We start from the raw sequence: 22,884 nt of genomic DNA, 5'->3' as shown, positions 1-22,884 counted from the left end.
TTTTCTCACATCTTACCTCATACTCTGAGCACTCTTTCTGAAATAGCTCCACAATCTCCTACTCTCCATTCCCTTCTACTTGACTGTTTTTTTTTGACATCATTTATAACCATCTGACAAACTACATATTTATTTGATTATCATTTGTCCTCTCCAGCTAGAACAGTACCTGCCCCATAGTAAATACCGGTTGAATGAATAAATAAATAGGTGAAGAAGAAAGGCGTGGCTGCAGCATTCCATGTTATGGAAGATGGAGTAAACAATACACAAGGTCAAATAAGGTAAAGACATGGGCTTGAAGAACTGGGGATCATACATAGGGGTTTGAGTTGGAGAAGGCTGAAGAGTCGTCATAATGAAATACAGATCCAAGGTCTCATGTCTGCTTTACGCGGGTCAGAAATAATCCTTAACCAGCTAATAGAAGGCTAGATGGGGTCGGCCCAGCAAACAGAAGGTATCCTTGAATTCTGCACAAAGATAACTGAGTAGAATAAAAAATCTCAACCAGAGCCCCAAAATAAATTTACCTGAAAACTCAGTAGCTTTCAAATGTCCTTTTAAGGTGATGTTTGTTATCTTAATAAATAGGAAATAGAACTCTCAGTGCTACTTAAGTCCTATTTAAATCCCCTTGATTGTAATATCCTTTTCCCCACTTTTCCTCGGCCTCAGCTAAAGGGAAGAACTGAAGCTTTCATTAGTTTACTCTGACCTTTCATTAAAGGCTTGCTCAGTGGACAGTCGGGCTTTGGCTTGTGTTCTTTTCCATCCACCTGAATGGCAAGTTGAATGGACTAATGGATCTAGGATGATGACAGAAGAGGCTGGTGACTAACGCATTTAGCCACCTTGTTTCAAGAACAATCACATGAGTGAAAACCTTCTTGTCATGCTTGATTGACCTTGTTAAAGGGAGCTGGGCAGGTATGACAGTCCAGTGCAGAGTGTGTGCTTGTCCATACACGGTATTGTGAAATCAGAGCCTCATTTTAGAATATCCCTCCCAGGTCTCCCTTCATGGTAACAATTCTCATTCTCCATGACCTGTCGTCACCATTGGCACTTTTGACCACCCTTCCCCTGAAGCTCCTTTATCCCTTGATTTCAGTGACCCAACCCTGTACACTACTGTCAACCAAAACAGATTATAGGTTAAGAACATGGCACTGGAATCAAAGTGCTAGTGTTTGACTCTGGGCTCTGAGCCTTGCTGGGTGAGCTTGGGCAAGTTGTTTAAGCTCTCTCTAGTTTCTTCAAGTAATGGTGAAATTGTTGTGAAAATTAAATGAATTAATACTTGTAAAACACTTAGAATAGTGCTTGAAACATAATAAGCACTTAGTCGCCATTAGTTACAATTATTTTATCTTTTAATTCTCTCTGTCTTCTTCTCTGGCTCCTTTTCCAGTTCCATGAAGATGACTCAAATTTGCCTATTTATCTTCTTTTCTCTGTGTGTTTCTTTCTTTTAGGTATGCAATCTTTCCCACAGCTCCGTTCAGTATTTGTGTGGGAAGGATTGTGAGCTCTGTGCTAGTTCTGATCTTCCTCCTGTGCTCCAGCCTTACTTCCTGCGCCTACTGACATTTGCCCTGACAGCACCCAGATCAACACTCACCACCTCATGAAAATACATTCTTTGATGCCTCCGCAGACATCCATGTCCAAAAAGTTAATGAATCCTTTATAATTCTTACTTATCTATATCCTTTCCATTTTCAGGGCTGCCCACTAATTTCAGCCTTTCTCACGTGTGGGCTAATCCAATTGCTTCTAGTTTTCCTACTTGCACACCACCACCAATTAATCACAAATTGTACAGTAAGTGTCACATGATTCTTCTAATCAGAAACCGTTAGGACTGCCCTCTCATCTGATACATAAAATGCAAACTCGTAACCTAGCATTTAAGGCTCTCCTGGCTCCGGCCCCCACCACGTGTCCTTCTCCCTGCCACCTTGACTCCTTCAGTCTCTGTCTTTACTCACATCACTCAGCTTGAATGGCTCTTTACCCAACTCCAGCTACTGAAATCCTAAATCCTATTCAACCTTCAAAGCCCAGCATATGTAACACTTCTTCCAGGAGGGCTTTCCTGATTTCTCAGTTCTCTTCAGGTCTTTTAGATTTACTGTCATTTTTATTATATTTACCACATAGTTTCTTGTATTGTCATTATTTATTTCCATGGCTTGGCTCTCCTGATAGGTTGCAAACTGTTTGTGGGCAGGGAGCCTATTCTGTATATGTCTTTGCATGAGACTTGCTTGGTTCAATGCCTTTCATACAGAAGATTCTTAATAAATATGAATGAATGAGTAATATCACAGTGTTTTGAGCCCAGTTCTATCTGTATCTGTGTGTAACTTTTTCCAAAAGATTTGGTGATAACAACTGCTGCCACCGAGTCATAATCTAAACCAGAAAGTACACTTTAGAGAATAATTAAATTTCCTTGGCTCATTAAATCCTGTAATTTGGGAAGTGGCTTCAGTGATGTGGTCATTTTTCTGCTAAGCCCCAAACCCAGACCATCAGTTCATGAAGAGTCAACATGTGGAAATGTTTATCAGCTACTAACTGCCAAAATAGAGTGTTTTTTTCTGCTGCCAACAACCAATCAATCAGAGTAGTCAGTTCTTCATACTCTGGGCCTAGAAGCCCACATAGGAATGATGAGAGATATGAGAACAGTTTAAGATGTCATCATTTCATGGAGGCTTTTGATCTGATTATGACACAAAATCAGCATACTTGAAATTATTTTAAAATAAATAAGGCTAATATATATGGTATTAGTAATAAGTATCACAGAAATTTAGAGACACCGTGTAAAATAATAATAGTTACCTTAGTTTTTGCAAATTTATTATCATGATTTCATATAATTTTCCCCAAAGTCTTATGAGCTAAGCATTAATATTATCGTTCTACAAATGTGGAAACCGAGGTTGACAGCTTAGGTGATTTGCCCAAGGTCTAGAAACATAGCTAAAAAATATCGTCATTTACCAGCTGTGTTTCAAACCCCTGGTACACTGCTTCCATCCAGACTCAACTTTCTGAACCCACCTCTGAAACTGAATTATTCTGCTCCACAAAACTCCATCAGGTTTTTACTTTGTAAGTAACGTGATCCCAGCTTCTACCTACGGCCTTCAAGGCCCCTCAGTGTGTCCACAACACAGACCGTTCTGGCCTGATGGCCAAGTACTTCCCATCTCTGCTCTGGTCAAAGGGGACATCTCAGGCCCACCCCACCCCCTTTTTAAAAAAATAAATTCCAATGTTTAGGCCTCTGTGTCTTATTTAACGTTTTTGGTTATAAGTAACTGAAACACACAATCAAGCAAAAAAGGAGAAAGCTTATTATAAGGATATGAAAAATCTCACAAAGCCCACAGACATAACATGTGGTCAAGCCTCAAGGAATTAGACCTGGGAAACACTGGCCGTCCCTGCAGCCCTATCTTCTCTTCTCTAAGTACTTGTTTCATTCCCTCTCTTCTCCTGCATGTTGGGTACATGGTAGAGGACTGCTGTCCTACATTTCCAAGTTCAAAGTCCTCAGTTGCAGAGGTAGAGACTAACCAGCACCTATGAACCCTGATTTCAAATTCACAGGTAAGTAAACTGAGTGGCAGCTGTGTCAAGTGTTATCTATGGCCAGGGAGGATAGGGTCTCAGAGCACAACCATGGCTGTTGCAACCCTTCCCTATGTGTGGAGGTGTGTGGTGGGGGAGGGGCACTTTTTGAAAAAAAACAGCTGAAAACTAAACTAACTAAACCAATCCACTGCATTCTACCTTGCTCACCTCGCCCTGGAGAAATTCTGATCCTCCTTCTATTCCCAGCTGAAATGTCACTTCTTAGATTTTTTTTTTTCCCCTAGAAAGACAAAAGCTATATACTTTGTCCAACTTTAGGATCTCCCTTACCACAGCTCCTTGCATATAACAGTTGTTTAATTGACTTAACCTAGAGTGGTAGAAGGCTTGTGGCAAGTGGGGTCAGACTGGGCTTTAAATTAGAGACATGATTTTCATCAGTGGAAGGGGGTGGGGAGGTCATGACTGTCTGGGGAACTAAGGAGCAAGACTCCAGGAGTACAAGAGCAGGGAAGAGACCCCCTTGAGTAGAGAACTGTGTGGGTTCTGGGGATCACTAAGGAGGAGACTGAGACCTATGAGAAGCCTTGAAAGGTGGGGATGCAGAGGAATTACACTTAACGCCTCAGGCATCTGGGAGGCAGTATAAGAACAGAAAAGTGGCTTGGTGAAAGAGGAAAGTGACAAAGAAAGATGAGCCTGGCAGCACATACACGAAACTGAAAGAAGAAGAGAAAGGTGCAGAACCAACTTAAGGCCAAGAGTCCAGCTAGAAGCCTGTGTCAGGGACTCAGGCATGAACAGGTGAGGACCAGGTAAGGGGAGTGTCCATGGCTAAATGAGAGGAAGGAAACATCTGAAAGAGATTTCAAAGAAAGAGGCTATAGAACTAGGACTGACATGTTCACTGCCAGTGTTTATGGATCATATTTGTAAATGTTAACAGCATCATAAGGTATATTCTCTTAACCCCCTATTAACAAGTGAGGTAACTAAGGTCACACAGGTAAGAAGTAGTAAGCCTAGATTTGAACCCCTTCCTGTCTGAGTCTAAAGCACCTGCCCTTCCCACTATGCTGCTTGGTTATAGTTATTGAGTTATCATAGCATTGTTGGCTTAAGCCAGCAAGTCTGAGCACAGGAAGCTCTATGTCAAGCTCCTGAAACTTTATCCCTACCCTGTGGAACAGCCTCCAGAAAATGGTCAGGCCAGGTCTGGTCAGGACAAGGATGGAGGCAATTGGTAATCACCTCACCTTTCTGAGCCTCCAATCCTTCATCCACGAGTGGAGTAAAAATGATGGGATGTCACTTCTAAGATTAGACTATAATCCTAGCTCACATCCTGACTAAAATCTAATGAGTGAACCTGAGCCAGAATCACCACCCAAGCCATGCCTAGATTTCTGACCCTTAGAAACTATGAGATTACAAACATTTATATTTTTATGCAGCTAGTTTGAGGTGATGTTGTTATACAGCAATAGATACTGATACATCCTGTGAGCGGACAAGAATGTGTATAAGGGCTGTGAAAAGTCTCCCCTTGGTCTCGGTCTATCGTAAACGTTGGGACACATGAGAGAGGAAACAGGCTTAAGGAGTAACTTGCCCACGGTCCTGTGGCTAGTGACTGGTGGGCCCTGGAGTCAAACCAGGCATCTGACTCCAGAAATAAAGCCTGGACAACGTTAGTTAATATTAGTGCACAGCCGTAGCCATGTCCTTTGGGCTGATTGTAGAGAAAGAAGCCAGGAACCATCCTCAAGAAATCAGGGTAGGGATTTGTTCATCAGAAAACAGCAGGGCTCCTTACTTTTGTAAGGCTTCGCAGGCTCCCAAAATTATTTCCAGTGCCAGTTTCTGGACACAGAGAAAGTGTTAGAAAGCAACTTCTTTATTCTCCAGCTAAGTTTTCTGCTGTATTTTCCAGTTCCACAAAAAGACTTAGCTTCCTGGGCTCTGAGAGTTTGGTGGCTCCTTTGCTATTTATGCTAACTCTTAAAAGGGAGTAATGGTCCTGTCACCTAGTAATTACTCTTTGATTTGAAAATAAAACAACTTAAAATACAAACAAACAAGAAAGTACCCACTGGGTAAGAGACTTCTCAGTCCTGATCCTTAGAAACTGTGAGAAAATAAACATTTATCATTTTATTAATTTTTTTCTTTCCTTATACATTGGAGTGTTTACAGAGAAAATTAAGAGTAACTACTAATCCCCTCTTAATACACAAATCGCCCTGCCCTTTTGAATTAAAACTTTGGGCTTCCTAATAACACGCCCCTTGGTTAAAGTGTTTCAAAATTATCAATCAGAGGCAGAGGCCAGTAAATTATTAGATGTCATCTTGTTTCTTTTTCAGACATTCGGCCTTTGAAGATGATACCAGACTGGTATCTGAACAAGCGAAAAAAGCAATTAACCTGGTTCCAAAGAGATGATCAAATGCTAGGAACAGGCACGAGATCAATGTGACAGGGTAGAGGAAACTTAAATCCAAGTAAAGGGAAGCACACTCTACGCCTCATTTTTCCTGGCTGCTCTGTTCTCTGAAGGTGACACATCTGTCACCAGCGGGTGGCTTTGGAAGAGTAGGTGGCTGTGCACATGAAAGCTGGGGGTTGGAGTCAGACTGGGAAGGCCTCCCCGTAACCAAAGTGTGCTGTTACCTTTTGGGTGGTTCAGTAAAAGCTTTCCTCTGAATTGAACTTAACAAACCTAAAAATAATTGAATTATTAAGTTTAGTTTTTACAAGGGGATCAAATGTACAGCATGGGTAATAATACTGTACCATGTACTTAAATTTGCTAAAAAGGTAGGTCTTACATTTCTTACCACACACACACAAAAGACAACTCTGTGAAGTCATGGGTGTGTTCATTGACTGGATTGTGGTAATCATTTCACATGTATATGTATATCAAATCATCATGTTATATACCATAAATATATACAAATTTCTATTTGTCAGTTATACCTCAATAAAGCTGGAAAAGAAGGAGTTTACAGGCTTGGTTAATTGTAGAATCATAAGATTTTTAGATCTGAAACTGATTTTAAGGCATTTAGTTCAATCCCTTTATTTTATAGAAATGGAAAAATAAAAGTGAAATGAGCTTGCTGAAGGTTGCCCAGTCGGTCAGGAAAAGGATACTATTCCCCCTATCACAGTTGATAAATTACTCTGTCTTCTAGCTGCCACGGCCTGAGCTCTTCAGCAAATTTAACCTTCCTTTTCATGACCCTCATCACTAAAGCATGGGAATCAATCTTCCAGAGATGGAAAATGGGTGAGATTCTTCTGCTCATGCGATGGGTGATTTGAACTTGCTAGAATGAAAGCAAGGAGGGAATAAGAGAACTGAAGGTAGAGAGATGATCTGCTTCAAGTTAAAATTAACTGCACAGTTACCAACAGTTATTGTGAAGCGTGCAGCTACCAAGCACAGTAGCAGTACATATGACACTTTGATGTTTATAGCTGGCACAAAAGTTTGGGAGAATGACCCTGTCTTAGATGTGTTTGCGCTACTATGCCAAATACCATAGACGAGGTGGCTTATAAACAACAGAAATATTTTCTCACAGTCTGGTGGCTGCAAAGTCCAAGATCAAGGTGCCAGCAGATTCAGCATCTGGTGAGGGTCCCGCTCCTGGCTCATAGATGGCCAGCTTCATCACTGTGTCCTCACATGGCCGAAAGGAGAGACAGCTCTCTGTGGGGTCTCTTTTATAAAAGGACACTAATACCTATTCATGAGGGGGTCCACCTCATGACCTAATCATCTCTCAAAGGCCCACCTCCTCATTCCATCGCATTGAGGGTTAGGATGAATTTTGGGTGGGGCCACAAACATTCAGTTCATACCAGATCCAGTCCCTTAAAATCATACAAAATTCTCCCATTTTATTTCAATAGACTAGCACAAGGAACTGCGCTAGGGCACTGCAGAGGCTACAAAGATGAGGAAGACACAGTCTTTGCCCTCCAGGGCTTTTCAGTCCCAGCTAGAGACAAGCCTTGGCAGCAACTCATCCTAATAAAAAGAGGATGAAAGTAAGTACCAAGCAGAGAGAAAATCAACATGCTGAAGAAGCCCAGAGGAAGAGAAGGGTTCACAATCACTCCTGGGGAGAGTGTTGGGGTTTGCTGGGCCTCAAAGAACAAGTAGGTCCTGGACAGGCCAAAGCCGCTGAGGGATCAGCAGGACAAAGCCACAGATGCATAACGTGCCAGAGGAGCCTGGGAGACTCCAGGAGTTAGCAAATGCCTTTTTTGTGACACGAGGGTAGTAAGGACTGTTGGACTGTCATGATTATTCTCCAGTAACTAAGGGTCACTCTGTCCTGCTACGACTTCAGAGGGTGAGAGCTGGAAATGGGAGCCAGAGAAACCAAGCTTTCCTGTGAACCCAGAGGTCACAGGTTGATGATGAAGTTAAGCATACACACAAATTCTATAGAGATTCACCAATTAAAGTTTCTCCATGTCAATGTAAAAGAGAAAGAAGTAACCTAACCCACAGATGATGAAATACCCCCGATCCTTTCCCTAGGTTTCAAAACTAGGAAAATGAAAGGTGAGTCCCTCAAACCAATGTTCCCTGGATTTCCCCACCACAACATGCCTACTTGCCGTGTGCCGACCAGTTTGCTCTTAGATCTGTCCCCGTCTCTGCCCTGCCTTGTATGGTATGCACTACATTGCCCAGCCAGCCTTGCCCTCTAGCCAGTGGGAGGCACTACAGAAGAAAGAAGCCAGAGTGTTTCTCCTCCTCCAAAGGCCCTACCTTCCGCAAAAAGCAGCATCTCCAGGTGATTCCCTCTCTGGTTAGACATGTCTCACTCCACGGTCCCAGCATTCTTCCCGCCCCTACCCCAGGCTCTCCTCCCCACCACACCAAATATTAGCAATCAGCCCTGGCTTCGGAACCTGGTTACATCACTCGCCTCTGTGTCCTTCTAACTCTAGTGGTGGCGATGGTTCCTGCTACTGCTAATCTCTCGGTCGACTCGCTGTTTCTTGTTCGACTCCGTGGTGCTTCCACACCCATGTAACCAGTTTCTTGCACTGGAATGTCTAGTTTCCTGACTGGAGGTAGATGATAAAGCAGAGAACACCTCTGCAAAGGGCCAATTTCTTTGCCGTTATCATACTTTGCTTAAAAAGTCAAGTGAATTTCGCACTATATCTCAGAATATACTGGTGTTTGTTTAATATAAAAATGTTACCCAGAAATCTCAGTGTGTATTTGAAGCTCCAGAAAGATGCCTCATGTTTGTTCTGTGGCATTCCTTTTCCTACCCTTAGTGGACTGACAGGGATCTCACCATGTAGCACTGACCATCTGTATCACCAGATTGAAAATAATATAAAGTAAAAAAGGCCATGTTAGGGCTTTTGGCCCAGTGGCTCAGGCGTTTGGAGCTCCATGCTCCTAACTCCGAAGGCTGCCGGTTCGATTCCCACATGGGCCAGTGGGCTCTCAACCACAAGGTTGCCGGTTCAACTCCTGGAGTCCTGCAAGGGATGGTGGGCTGCGCCCCCTGAAACTGAGATTGAACACAGCACCTTGAGCTGAGCTGCCTCCCGGATGGCTCAGTTGGTTGGAGCAAGTCCTCTCAACCACAAGGTTGCTGGTTCGACTCCCGCAAGGGGTGGTGGGCTGTGCCCCCTGCAACTAGCAACGGCAACTGGACCTGGAGCTGAGCTGCGCCCTCCACAACTAAGATTGAAAGGACAACAACTTGACTTGGAAAAAAAAAAAAAAGGCCTGGAAGTACACACTGTTCCCCAATAAAGTCCTGTTCCCCTTCCCCAATGAAAAAAAAAGTCTTAAAAAAAAAAAAAGCCATGTTATCCTCTTATGGGGATGTTATTAACCCTTCCAGAGACACGAGGGCTAGGTTTCTGGTCAGTGTAATTCGCTCACCCCAGGACAAGTCGCCACCCCCTGACCCTTTGCCATTTGGCGCTGGTCACAACACATACTGGTCTGGTTACTTTTCAGTATTGGTATTAATTGCAGAGACATCATTGTTTATGGATTTTCTACCTCTATCAATTGTTTTTCTATTTCCAGCTGTTCCTATGCACAATTTATATTGTAGAAATGCTATAGAATTCTGTAAACCAAATGTGTTTGGTGTGAAGCTGTGGAGTGCGAGGGGTCATAAGACCCCAGCTTTCAGGAGGATCTTCTGCATCACACAGGAACACCCCCCCCCATTCCATTATCTAACAATCTCTCTGGTTGCAGCGGCAAGGGTCAAGTGCTATCTTTTCGCAATAAAATGTCTCTGATGTTTAACTATTGTTATGTGTGTCCTAAGTGTTGAGCCAGATCACCTGACTCTCCTGGACTTATTAGCAATTATCCTTTCCCTGTAAGTGGGCTGCTGAGGCCAGAGCCTTTCGAGTGCCCAGTCGGAATTCTAGCCCAGCCTCTCCCTGATTTCATATTCTACTTTCACTTGTCATATATATACAGAGGTTATACACATTTTAAGAAAGGAAAAAACTGTGTTAAAATTGTAATACTCAATATATACCAATAACAAAAGATGAATCCAAATCACATTTGACTTCTGCAATTACAAGAGGTGCTCAAAGTGGTTACCATCAGCGTAATTTTCATACAGTTTTCTTTTCTTAAAATGTGTATACATTTTTCTGGCACCCTCCGTGTGTGTGTGTGTGTGTGTGTGTGTGTGTGTGTGTGTATAATTATAATATATATATTTCTTTTATACTTTTAAATCAAGTTAGGTAAAGTAAAATACCGTGTTTCCCTGAAAATAAGATCGGGTCTTATATTAATTTTTGCTCCATTAAGGCTTATTTTCAGGGGATGTCTTATTTTTCCGTGTACAACAATCTACATTTATTCAAATACAGTCATGCCATCTTCTTCTGGAACATCGTCATAATGTACTAAATGCATCCGTCTGGCTGAGATCTTGACTGGGGCTTATTTTCGGGGTAGGTCTCATTTTCAGGGAAACACATTATGTGAATTTCAAGTTGGTTTAACCAAAAAAATAGAAAGGGAAAGGAACTAGCATTTATCAAGTGTGACACCATGCTAGGTGCCTTAATTATGTTGCCTTATTTAATAACCCCTATGATACCAGGACAGCTGAAGACTCTGAGTTCAGGAAGGAAAGAAGCTCAGAGAGCGGAGCCAGACCTGCAGGTCTGACTCAAGGCCCGTGTTCTTACTACTTAGTTGGCAACATGTACCCAACCTGAGTCCGCGTATTGCTTCTGCTTTCTGGTTGGGCATAAGGAGCTTTCGTACCATCACCAAGGACTCAGCTGGTAAGTGGCAGCACATGAACTGGAAAAAAATCAGGTTTCCTGATTCCCAACTTGCCATCAAACTTTAAAACACAACTCATCTTTCTTATGATTAAACCACGTTCTGGTTTCTGTGTGGATGTTCATTGTGAAGTCATGTAGCCACATCTCCTACACAGTCAGCCACTGTGATGACACGTATTGCCATACTTCAGAAGTGTTCTATTCTCTCTTTTTGTTGTTGTTTTTATGTCGTTGACCAAAATATCACAGATCAAAATATATAGAGACAAATATTTCTACAAAGTAATGTGCAGTATCTGGTTACTGACATAATATTCCCCAACTTCCCTCTGCTCTTTCCAAGTACCCTATGTATATTTGGGGAGCGGGTTAAACAAACAGAATTTTAATTTGTGTAATCCCTCATACTCTCAGGTAAATATAACACTTAAAATAGAATATTTACCTTTTCCCAGCTAAGGAAATGCACTATTTCTGAAGCAAAACAAATCCATGATTTCCCAGTGATTGCATCACACAATGGTTTGAAGCCCAAAGAATATTCTTGTATAATAATACCTTTCTTCTAAGAGTATGTTATTCACCTCATCATCCATTTGTTTTTGCTGAAGGGGAGTAAATAAAAGATAAAAAGTTCAGTCCCTCAATAGGAGGAAAAGAGCTGAACAACACCCACGCAAGCTGTTGTAAGACGTGGCCTAGAGGGCAGACTCTCTCTCCACCAGGACTGAGAGTCAAGGTGGCTGCTGGCCAGGGATCCCACTGGCCATTTGGCTGCTGAGCCCAGAGGTAGCAGGTGGTGTGATTTCACCTGGACACATACTGATTTTGGAGTATGGTGAGGCATAGGAAACTTCCAATGATCCTTGTTTCAAGAAACAAAACAAAACCACCTAGCTGCTAACCTTAAAAAGCTTATATTTAGCATCGTTTAAAAAAGGGAAATGATACATACATACATACATACATGCATACACGCATATATACGACAGAAGTCAAATATATACATGTAGGATGTCTGACGAAGTTCGAGAACTTGTTGCAACTATGTTGCTAACCTTTTTTGATATCAGAGGGATTATTCATTATGAAGTTGTACCAACTGGACAAACAGTTAACCAAGTTTACTGTTGGAAGTTCTGAAAAGGCTGCATGAAAAAGTTAGACGACCTGAACTTTTCACCAACAATTCATGGCTCTTGCATCACGACAATGCAGCAGCTCACATGTCTGTGAGGGAGTTTTTAGCCAGTAAACAAATAACTGTACTGGAACACCCTCCTTACTCTCCTGATCTGGCCCCCAATGACTTCTTTCTTTACCCGAAGATAAAGCAATATTGAAAGGAAGACATTTGGATGACATTCAGGACGTCAAGGGTAATACGACAGCTCTGATAGCCATTCCAGAAAAAGTATTCCAAAACTGCTTTGAAGGGTGGACTAGGCACTAGCGTCAGCGCATAACTTCCCAAGGGGAGTACTTCGAAGGTGACCATAGTGATATTCAGCAATGAGGTACGTAGCACATTTTCTAGGATGAGTAATGAATTTAATTGTCGGAACTCATATATAGTATATATATATATATACATACATATATATATATATATATATATATATATATATATATATATGAAGCTGAGGTTAAAATTTTGTATCAGGATCATGGTTATAAGCAACAGAAATGGAATTCAGCTACCTGAGGGGGAAAAAAGGAGAAATAGATATAGAAAGGATAGCTCACAGAAACAAAAGGAAGAATTGAACTACCAAGCTTTGAAAGGACAGGTCTCAGGCACTTAGGTGGATCTTAGGCTCTGGTTGCAACTTGCCTTCAGCCCCTCTGTTTCTGCTCAATATTTAAATTCCTAGGAGAGGGCATCCGATTGGCTGGGGATGGGTCAAATGCCGACCTGCGTGGTGGGAGTGGGGAAGGCCCCTGAGATTGACAACCCGTCAAATTAGATGAAATGTAAGTAGTGGTGTGGGGGCAGTTCTGCAAAAAAGAGGATGCTGGGCAAATAAGAAGAAAATCCCAGATGTCCACCTCTGTGAGTAAACAGTGACAGTGACGATGAGGGGTGGCCAGCCAATGAGACATGAGGAGGTCTGAAACCAGTGTCACAGCTGCAAGTCATTGCAAACTGAACTTCTAAGGCATGGAACAAACAGCCTCACCACTTTGTGGTGACTTTGGGTCCCAAACAGAAAGACGCTAACTATCTTGCTTCTATCCCCTAGGGAGGAAGTTTGGTTCGGTGATTGTTTGTTGAACAGCCCGAGGTTACGGCTCTGCCTCTGGTTGTGTGCGGGGTCAGGGTGAGTATGGAGTGGGTTCTAAAGACCTTCCTTCTCGGTCATGAGTGACTCTGAACAACACTTGCCTGCCATGCTGCCCCTGCTTCACCCAGCTGACAGGCACCAGCGGAGGACAGTGCATATAGGGGTTACCCGGAAGTCCTCTTGACATTCACCTTGAAACTTAGAGACACTAAACTGTACTGACCAATAGAGTAGGCAGGAGCCGCTTGCAACTTGGCTGGTCCGAACTGAGATGTACTGTAGGTGCAAAATACCACAGGATTTGACGGTTTCTCGTATCATCATCATCATCATCATCATCATCATCATAAAACATTTATTAATAATTTAAAAACATTTATTACATGTTGAAATGATATTTTATATATTGCCTTGAGAAAACATTAAAGTAATTTCACCTGATTCCTTTTTTTCCCATGGCTACTGGAAACTTAGAGCTTGTGTTATATATATGTGGTCCACATTCTATTTCTGCGGACAGCGCTGCGCTCTGAGACCCTCACGGGGCTTCGTAGTGCAGCCTTGGTTTCTCATTCATCTCTGTAGACTCCTTAATACATGTTAGTGCCTTGCACAGAGCAGGTGCGTACTACATTTTGTTGTGAGAAATTAATCCATGATTAAATGGTTACACGTAGAGTTCTTCACTGGAGCGATAATAAGAATTAATAAGCCATGTAGTCAGTACTTAACCTTTTGCTAGTATGAGGGTTAAACGCTTCTCTGAATAGCAAGGCTAGTGCACTTCAGCTGTGAGCTGGGCACACTCCTTTGTTCCTTTTTCACTGTCCCCTCAACTCGCTCTGCTTCAGTAAGAAGGCAAGCCCTTCAGGGTTTAGATAGCGTGACTAAAATTCGTGTTGTGTGGCAAATAAATATTTTTATGGAAATGAAAAGTCTCTATAAAGGCGGTGTTGAATTATCAGGTTGAGGGGGTTGTTTACAAAGCACTCTGGGGCCTGGGCAGATGAACTCTGTGAGCAGCCCAATGCCACACAGCCTGTCACTGGGAGGGCCAGCGCTAGACTCCCAGACTCGGTACTGAGATGACCTTCAACTGCACAGAGGCTGTCAGGCGTGAACTGCCTTGGCTGTCCTCCCCTAACATCTGTCATATCTGTTTCTTCATCCGTTCTTTCTTCCTGCCTTTCTCAGAGGAAGAAGGGGTGTCCTTACTCCTTTGCAGAGCTGATCTTGCCACCTGTGCCCACACCCAGCCCCTCCCACCATTGGGGGCCTCGCCCTGGCGTTTCATTTCCTACCCACCACTCTCCTATTGCCCTGTCAGTACGCCCAAGACCGCCTCGACCTAAAACCAGTATTCTTGCCTTAGTCCTGGAACCCTCCCTCTCTCTTTCTGCCCTTCAAGTTTGTCCCTGCCACTCCCTCTGTGAGCAGAGCCCACCCCTCCTGCAGGTCCTCACTCCCTCTCCGCTGCCATGACTCTTAAGGCTCTAGCTTCAGCTTGCCCTCTCTGCTGATACTGATTTCCAACTTCCTATTAGTCATTTCTACTCAACTATGTCACAGGGACCTAAAGATTAACATGTCTAAACAAAACTCTTAGAATGCTTCCCCAGATCTGCTGTGCTTCATCTGTGCCCCTATTTCATTTACCATGGACTCTCAATTATATCCTTTATTTCTCTTTTATTCTCCTTCATCTCCCTTTCTGCTGGCAGCTATTACTTTCTTTCAGCTCTTCCAGAATCCACTCATTTACTCCATACTTTGGTAGAGTGTCAGGCATTGCGCTGTGCTCTGAGGTTATCCTGGTGAACGAGACAGACATGTCCGGCCCTCATAGGATCTGCAGTTGAATAGAAGACACAGATGAGTCAACAGGTAATTATAATCCAGTAACAAGTGCCTTGAAGGGAAGCACAGAGCAATGTGAAAAGTGAGTAGAGGGGCATCTAACCTCCTATGGGAAGGTTAGTGAAGGCAAAAGCAAGACAGTAATTTAGACCTGGAGGAATTATCTAGGTGAAATGGAGAGAGAATTGAAGGATGTTGCTAGCACACGTGAAGCACCAGAGGCAATAAAGACAGCAGGATGCATTTGGCGAACTAAAGGCATTATTGGGACCTGAGCTTGAGATGGTAGTAGCGGGTGGGGTGGGAGGATGTCTAAGGGATAAGCTAGCCAGATACAGCACCTTGCTGGTCATGTTAAGAGTTTAGAAGTCATTCCAGGAGTAATTGTGAACATTCAAAGGGTTTGGGGCGGGGTAGAAATGTAATAGGATTTGCATATTAGAAAGGTTACTCTGGTCTCTCCTTCATGTGGTGAATAGCCGGGAGAGAGGGCCAGACTAGAGATACACTTCCAACTGTCGGGTTGTTTTCCTAATCCAGGAAGAGGCAATGGAGTCTGGGACTAGGTAAGCAGCACACATTGATTCATCTATAACCTTGGTTTTCTTGAGTGCATACTGGGATGCAGGCCCTGGAGGAGATGCCAAGATGACCAAGTCTATTTCGGCATTGAGGAAGCTTATTGTCTCGTAAGGGAAAATTAATTATTTTTTATTTTGTTTTATTTTTTTGTTTTTTTATCTCGTACACTTTCTATTTCTTAATAGGGTGACAATTGCCAGTGACAGGCACTGGAAGAGAGGTGAGAGCACATGACCGTGGCGGTCAGAGCCGGGCAGCGCAGGTCTTCTAGGACGTGGCTTCCCACTGAGAGCCACAGCTCTCATCTTTCCTTCCAAGAGAGATGCGCTTTGCCTCCCAATGGAAGAGGGCATTCTCACCTCTCTCAGATTTAGTGGTGCAAAAGTGAAATGGGGTTGAAACCAGGCATTACTTCCCCAGTTTTGGGGAGCTGGGCTTCGTGAGGCCCAGGAGCCCAGGTTAACGTTCCCGGGGAAGGTCACACCTGAGACCTTGGGGTATCTGCTCCACAGAAACCATTCCATGAGTCAGTCCTGAGCTCAGAACCTTCTCACTCTGACCCAGCATGAATGTTTTCAAAAGAGTTTTGTCCCAAAGGATTTGTTAATACATGTTTCTCTCTTCTGCCTACCTGGCTCCTATGCATTATTCAAATGCTGCTCCACTCATTCTCCCTTTCAGCACAGCAGCATGCCTAAGTGTTCACAATCCCCACTCCTGAAGAAAAACCTTTCCATGAATCTACATCACCCCAAACTACTGTGTGTTTTCAGGGCCTAGAACATGAGGTGGTGCGAGTGATCAATAAGCTGTACTCCAATCAGTCCCTTTCCCTCTCACTCCAATCCTCAGTGCTCTGCCTCTGTGACTGCCTTTCCTAGGACGTCACCCATGCGGTCATTCATGCACAGATACTACTCCCTTTTATGGCATATCTTCCTTGTAGACACCAAAGGGATCTTTCCAAAATGCAAACCTGACACCATACCCCCTTGCTTAAAATCTTGCATGATTGCCTATCTTCTAAGAGCTAAACCTAAGCCCCTAGCAAGGCATGCAAGAGTCTTCAAAAGGTTTCCAGCCAACCATTCTGGCCTGATCTCCGGCCTCCTGTCCACAAGCGTGAGGGCATCTCCACAATAGACTGTGTGTTCTGGCCTTGATGCTCTGCCTTGAGAGCTCTCGCAGTCACCTTGTCTGACCCGCCTCTTATTCACCGTTCAGCATTCTTTCTGCCCAATGCCTCACCCATGAGGCCTTCCTGGACGCTTTTGCTCCCCGTGGTGATAGCTTCCCCTTTGTGCCAACTTACACTAGTAGACGTGTAATACATATTGTTACTGTTCACATTCCTTGTTTCCTTTAAATAGTAAGCTCTTCGGGGCAGGGGCTGTGTCTTTGAGACTCCAGGATTTAACTCTGGGCCTAGGTGGAGGTGTTTAGGAGGCTCTCAGTACACAAAAGAATGGCGTTGCGGGATCTGTGAGGCAACAACTTCGTGGGAGTTCAGGTGTGCACTAGGTTCTAGGACCAAGGCTCACAGTCATCCGGGTCAGGGCCCATCTTCACTTTCCAGGCCCCACTTGATCTCACCGCCTCTTCCTACTCTCTCTGCCTCTCTGCCCTACTGCAATTCCTTTCTCTAAAATCCCTGGTTGTAAATTTCCTGATAAATTTATGCATACTAAGTTGCAGGTGCTAAGGTATAAAGCATAGGATTGTTTTCATTTCAATAATGAGGATAATTTTAAATTTTATTTCACTGGCTTCTCATAAAAATCTTTTGTAGCTGGAAAATAGCCTTCTCTCTGTCTTCTTACAGACAGAAGCCATGAGAAAGAAGGCTCTTGGCTAAGAATTTACTGGAGTCTTACAAGAGCCATAGGCTCTAAGCTTTTCTCTGCGCCGCTAGAGGCCTCATGGGTCTCAGGGTTTTCCGGGGGAACCATCTGGGTTCCTGACACAGTGCTCTTTGCTGCTCAAGGAAAAAACCTTTAAAAAGGGTATCAGGAAAATGACATGCTGAGTACAGGTGAATGAACCTCTTGTGGTTAGATTTTAGGCATCAGTGGAGGGAGCTTAGGCCCCATGTCACACTTCAAAGGTGACAACAGACTTTTGGACGTGAAACTCATGGTGCATGGCTGGCTTGTGTGGGAGACAAGGCATGGGGTCTTTCTAGGCTGAACAGCAAGTACTGGGAACAGTAACAAGAGAGCAGGGGCCTCCATGGAAGGCAACCAGAAGCAGAGAACAAAGAATAGCACTCAAGGGCATCTTTACCCATAAAGTTTTCTCAAATGGTAACCAGGTGTTTATTGGGACCCCTTATGTGGCTGCTGCCATGATACGTTCGTGGGGGAGTTAAGACACAAACCCTGGGCACTCAAGGTGTTGCCAGCAGCACTCACACGCACGCCACGCACACAAATGCACAACAGTGTGGACAGGAACCTGCAGTGACGTGGCAAGCCAGAGTTAGGATGAAAGGGAAATGCCTGGGAGGTTTCCAGGGGCAGATGGAGAAAATGCTGCAAATTGTGGGGGTTTCAAACTGACATTTCCTCTGTTTGTAGTTAGTGAGTGTCATTTAGGTTTCCCACCCTAGGATTTGTGATAAGACTAGGAAACTCTCCCTGGAAAAATGTACCACTTTACTGACAGCAGCAGAGAGTAATTAAATGAGTTTATTTATCTGGGAAATTCCATGATTTATGAGATAGCAAACAGTAGGCTCTCCCAGTAATGTTAGCAGCCTGGGAGTGTGGACTTGTAGTAGTTTTCTTGACAAGCTCTGTCCTTGCCGTGTGTTTTGACCTTAAGACCTTCATCCTGCCTCAATCTTTTCGTTTCCTGCTACTGCGCTGGCAGCTCAGCCGACCCTCTCCTTCAAGCCGGCCTGCTTGTGTCCACGCTGCAAGCTGTGCTGTGTGCCTGGGCTCAGCCTTTGGCCACACCTACCCTTCCCCTCACACCCCTGCACTTAGAGCAGTCCCTCTCTCTCAGAAACGAGGCAGCTGCTCAGAGATGAAGGGGGAGGACACTGCAGATGCTTACCCATGGTATCTGCAGGGTGCCTCAGTCCTTGGTGGTATTGCTCTGTATATGCGTCTCTGTCAGCATCATACCGTGCTTCATCCACACAGGACTGGAGTTCTACAAAAGCTGGAACAATCTTCTTTTCTGTCCTGACCCACGACCCACACGATGTCTTATGCAATAAATACCAATTGGGTTAGTAATGAAATTTATTGTCCATTTTGTAAAGTGCTGATCACAGTTGTTACCAAACAGTTTTAGGTCATTAGGGCGAAAAGAGTTATACAAAAGGAAATTATTAACTTACAAAGTAATTCCCTTAAAAAAAATCATACTTTCCCTTTTGCGGTTTTCTGCATCACTCGAATAAACTTACTATAATTTACATATACCCATGAATATGATATAATCGGAAAGTTCTGGGCAACCACAACACTTAACCTGATGATGTGATTTTGTTTTCAAAATGAAAATACCTTTTTTTTTTATTCTATTAAAGTAACTAGCATTGGAGTTGATTGAAGTTACTAAAAGTTTTCCTAGAAAAGAAACAGGTTTCTTTGTGTTTATAGCCTGTTTTGAGTGTTGTTTTCTGCACTATACAAACAGTATATTTTCCAATATGGTTTCAGGATATATTTATGTATATAAATATGTACATATTCTGTTCTTTAGTAACACTAACTGCCAGTCACTGAGAACAAATGTGTGCCTGTGCATTTCACACTTACTGGCTCATTGATTCCTCTCAATAACCCAAGGAGGTAAGTGTTGCTGAGCGGTCTGTCTGTACCCCATGTAAATTCTTCTCATAAGCCCTCCACTTCACAAAAGGCTTTCAATCAGGTAGGGAACATGATCTTCTTTGTGGATGTCAGGGAGCTTCCCTCTCCATAAGCCCAGGGCTTGCACAGTGGGCTCTGGAGCAAAGGGTCATGGTGGCAGGAATGGAGATCACATATAGTCTCAAGAACACGAGCTTCCTTTTCCCAAAGCTGACCTGCCTGACGCGCACCACTGCATGAGCCCAATCTGCAGACACAACAACTCTCTGTTATGGTTCTATTCGATGGGAAGACCAGCCAGCTACCTGATGACAGCTTTACTACATTAGACCCCTGTCATCATGGCTCTATTTGTCCTCATTGGAATGGACATTTATCCTGGATTGGTATTTGCTTTCCTTGAGTCTGCTAACATAAAAACTGTGAAGGTAATGAATGCCTTAAGACATCCCCAAAGTATCTTGCTAACGTTATTTTACAATGGAAGAAATAAGCAAATGTAGTACTGTCATGAGATTCAATAGACTTTTCATATACCTCATTACTTCATATACCTCATTAGAAGTCTTACACAACAGTGGTGTGGCACAGGCTACCAAAGACATAACACTTACAGAGATTGGGGTGCTATGTTGTAGTATGTAGCATATGCTCTGAACCAAAGACCAATACATGGTTTGGTCCTTCCCATAGTCAAAATACACAGAGCTAAGAACCAGGAGATGGAAGTGGGCCAAGTTATACCCAGTGACCCATTCACAACTTTTTTTTGCTTCAGACTCCCATGAATCTGTTCTCTGCTGGTTTAGAGGTTTTAGTACCCATGGGAAGAATGCTTCCACTAAGAGACATATTGAAATGGAAGCCAATATACCTGCCTGGTACGTTGTCTCCTTGTGTCATCAGACAAACAAAAAAGGGGGAGTTGAAGTGTTGGCTAGGTCATTGAGCCCTCTTTCTTCAAGGGAAGTAGGATTGTTGCAAGACAACATGGACGGGGAGGAATATGGCTCCCAAGAGCTCCTCCTAGGAAATGTAACCTAGAGGAAGAGGTTGCCTGTGGATCCTGGGCAATGACAGGGCGGGCCATCATGGACTTGGGTCATTGCTTGGGTCGCCTACTCCCAAACTCCATCCTATTTGTGACTCTTTTTCAGTGAAGGAGTCCTGGGGGATGAAGGATCCTGCCTTCCACTATGGAAGTCTGAACCAGCATTCCCTCTTCCCACAGGGTATATAATCCATTTTAACCCAAGTCTTTGAATCTGGAGAGAGTGCCACAGAGATGTAGAGATGGTTAGAGATGATGCACAGAAATGGAGGTAGGTGTCCCCTAGAGGCAGTGCCCACTGTGGTTTATTAGCCAGATTGTTTTTTGGTTTTTTTTAAGGAGGGCTCAGCTCACAATGGTCCATGTGGGGATCGAACCAGCAACCTTGGTGTTATTAGCACCACGCTCCAACCAACTGAGCTAACTGGCCACCCCTCAGCCAGACTGTTATTGAGGTGGGTCCTGTATGGTTTTCCCGGGTACATGGACAGACTTAGGTTTTGCCCATTTTCCAAGCCTGGTTCTTCTAGAGACCTTTCGGTCAATTCTTTCTCGGCTTGTGTCCATAGTTGGTTTGGACAGGTGTCATGCAGGGTATCACGTGGGGTCTCTGGTCCCGCTCCCCACATAAGAACGCAGGACATGGTGAGGCCAAAAAGGAACACCAACGGAGCCACAAATAGGGGAGTCACACCACTATAGTCTCGCTGGTGGCTGGGTTGGAGACACAGGAAGCAGGATCCACACTGTCCGCAACTCGCTGTCCTAACTGCAATCCGCGCTTGCCAGCCACTATCTTCTTGCTAGCCCCCATTTTTGCTGCTAGCGTAGCCACAGCAGTTATGTTAGTGGCCAATGGCTCACCGGTTACAGCTGACGGCCAACTAGCCACAGCTGATGGCCATTTGATCACAGTCGATGGCCATTTACTACCTGAGCCAGCACCTTTCTATGTGAGGCCGAGAGCCTGGAAACTTCTCTCTAGGGCTCTGTCCCCACACTCCACCCCTACAGAGTCTCGCCTCACAATCTACACAAAAAGCATCTTCCGTGAGGGGCCCTGCGCAAGGAGCCTGGAGGTGAATGCAATATCCTAGACACAGCCAGGCTCTCTGGGCACAGCCAGGGTTTCTCAGGGCACCACCAGTCTCCCTGGGCACAGCCAGACTTACTGGGCTTCTTAGGGTACCACAGTCTCCCCGGGCACAGCCAGGGTTCTCAGGGCACTGCCACTTTCTGGGCACAGCCAGACTTCCTGGACTCAGCCAGGACCTCTCAGGGCACTGCCACTCTCTCTGGGGCTCTCAGGGTACCGTGCTGGAACAACAGCGACTCACAGTCAAGGTGCTTACATATTCTCGATGGCGGCTGGTCAAGACACAAAAGCAAACATCCTCCAGTTCCACTACATGGTGGTATGTTCCCAAGCAAACAGTCAAATTGTCCATTAAATTAGGGATGGAAGGTAATTCCCCATAGTCCAGGGCTGTCCTGGGGATGAGGGACGACCATGACCTCACCCTCAGCTCCCACGGAGGACTCAGCAAGTGTTTCCTCCTGGGACTACAAGTCCTGCATCAGGGTTGCCTCAGCAAGCACTTCCCAGCCCACAGGGCCGCAAGGACCTTCGCTTTCTCTGGCCTCTGCTGGTTGGGGAACCGTCCACGTCTTTCCACCCCTCCACGGGTGTCCAGCTCTCTGGCAGCTGCTCCTCCTGGTCTTCCTGAGACTGAGTGTTCATATGCACAAACTGCTCCACCGCCCTTCGGAGAGCTTTGGCCGGCACCGTACCCTGCTCGCTGCACCATGTGTCGTGCAGGGCGGCCTGCGAGGTCTCAGCTCCCGCTCCCACATAAGAACGCAGGATATGGTGAGGCCAAAAAGGAACACCCAGGAACCATAGGTAGGGGAGTCACCACTATATTCTCGCTGGCGGCTGGGTTGGAGACACAGGAAGCAGGAGCTACACTGTTCCCAACCCTCACTGCACTGCTTGCAGGCTCAGCCACCATCTTCTTGCTAGCCCCCATTTTCTGCTAGCATAGCCACAGCAGTTATATTAGTGGCCAATGGCTCACTGGTTACAGCTGACGGCCAACTAGCCACAGCTGATGGCCATTTGATCACAGTCATGGCTACTTACTACCTGAGCCAGCACCTTTCTGTGTGAGGCCGAGAGCCTGGAAACTGCTCCCTAGGGCTCTGTCCCCACAACAGATACAGAGGGGAAGCAAGCACAAACATAAATCCACCTCTTGTACTGTGATGGTGACCACACATATCTTTTTCCTCCCTTCCTAAACACTAAATATTTTGTGTACTTTAATTTTGGATAGATAGG

The sequence above is a fragment of the Rhinolophus ferrumequinum genome, chromosome 10 (assembly GCF_004115265.2).
Source record: "Rhinolophus ferrumequinum isolate MPI-CBG mRhiFer1 chromosome 10, mRhiFer1_v1.p, whole genome shotgun sequence".
Lineage (NCBI taxonomy): Eukaryota > Metazoa > Chordata > Mammalia > Chiroptera > Rhinolophidae > Rhinolophus > Rhinolophus ferrumequinum.
This window is presented reverse-complemented; position numbering follows the sequence as displayed.